Source organism: Halichoeres trimaculatus, unplaced genomic scaffold (genome assembly GCF_033239565.1).
Source record: "Halichoeres trimaculatus isolate MK-OKI-2021-1 unplaced genomic scaffold, fHalTri1.1 fHalTri1_scaffold_19, whole genome shotgun sequence".
In the NCBI taxonomy this organism is placed as follows: domain Eukaryota; kingdom Metazoa; phylum Chordata; class Actinopteri; order Labriformes; family Labridae; genus Halichoeres; species Halichoeres trimaculatus.
In genome coordinates this window covers 14,970,565-14,972,477 of record NW_027437197.1, presented here as the reverse complement: position 1 = coordinate 14,972,477, position 1,913 = coordinate 14,970,565, and positions in this window count along the sequence as shown.

Below are 1,913 nucleotides of genomic sequence, written 5' to 3'. Positions count from 1 at the left end.
AGGGCATCTTTGGGGTCTGTTTAACCAGTAAGATCAAATTACATATCAAAGTTTTTCACATTTGTCCATATAAATGATTCTTTTTTTTAGATATTTCTGAAAGCCATTCTTTTTTAACATTACACACACTCCATTAATTTCTTCTCCCAAATGACAAAATATTTATAGCCTATCAAAATGGACTTCATTGTGAATTGATTCTGGTAAATGAAGGTAAATTATATGCACATCCTACTTCCCCATTGCATAAATAAATAAATAAATAAATAAATAAATATATATATAAAATAGCAGAATACTCAACAACCAAAGAGTGAGACTAATTGAGCTAATTGTTGACTAATTGTTAGACACTAATGGCATTTTACTACCTGAAATATTTCATATTAATCTATGTCAATTAACTGTCTCCCCATGTTTGTTTTGTTTTTCATCTATATTTATTTTATTCATAATTATTTAAAAAGCATTACAGTCCTGGCACATAAATAAACAATATATACCTTTAAATTTTAATAAGAAATTATATAATGGTTGGTAATAACCAAGATATGGTTGTCCTATCTTAAATAAGCAGATTTTAAGCCAACTCTGAATAAGTTTGACATCTTGAAGTTTGAATTTACCACTTCATGATTTGCTCTCATCATCTTTGTTGTTTCACAGTCTGGGTTACTTAGAAGCCTCACTCTGCCTTCCTACAATGTTTGATGCTGAAGCTAATAAAGACATATTTAGAGAAGTCAACCTCACTGGTAGGCAGTGTTGCCACAGTTACTTTGAAAAAGTAAGCTGATAACTGATTACTCCATTAAAAGTAACTTAGTTACTTTACTAACTACTTGATGTTAAAAGTAGCTTTTTTAGTCAGTTACTTTGAGCAGCTGCTGACAACAACTGCAGCTGCATAATTTGTTAAAACTGTGCGACGCAATCAAAATGAATTGTGAATCTATATGTATTGTTTTAAAGTAACATGCAGATATTGGTAGTTGTAAAACGCGAACTTAACAATTAAAAACGTAAAAAAAAAAACTTTCACTGTTCTGTTTTTGGTGCAGCACTGTTCAGTTAAATTTTAGATTTAAATTATTATCTTTTTAAATGCTTTGTTTTAGTCTGGTTTAGTTTATATCAGTTTCATTTTTTGTTAAATCTGCAGTCTGTTGATCCTGTATTTGTAATTCAATAAGCAAAAAAAAAAATAAAAAAATAAAAAAATGTTGTGGGCTCAGATCATCCTCAGTACCCGGCTCAGGGCACCCCAGTCTGACAAGTCAGGCCACGCCCCTGCTTGCCACCGAGTCCCTCGTTGTAGCCTACGTTATGTAGCTCTGCTCCTCAACGGGCAGATTTGTGCTAAACAAACGGTTCAGCTCGTGGAATAGAGGGAGCTAAAGTGAAAGACAGGACTCACCTTTCCCCCAGGTAAAAGTCAAACAACTTCCCAAGCGTTTATGGCCGCAGTGCGCTGATCTCTCTCTAACCGATTCCTAAATGTTTCAGTCAAAGATCTTACCAAACTGCCAGCACAGAGTGAACAACGAATCGTAATATTGTCATCTCTAGCTGACAAACTCAAAACAGTGACTGTGTTTCCAGCTAGAAAACGTGCACCTCTCCTCTGAAACTTAAAAAACCTAAAAAACTTTAACCTGATAACTGATTTAGAAATAGTAACGCGTTAGATTACTCGGTGACTGAAAAAAAGTGGTCAAATCAGAGTAACGCGTTACTTAGTAGCGCGTTAACGGCATCACTGCTGGTAGGTTGATATTATTTCAAAGTTGCAAATAAATTCCCACCCTCCAACATAAAGTGCACAGAATAGCTCCCGGGAATGGTACTAAATAAATAAAAAAGAAACCTCAAATATCTATTTGTAAATAAACAAAAGGAAGTTTTTGCACATT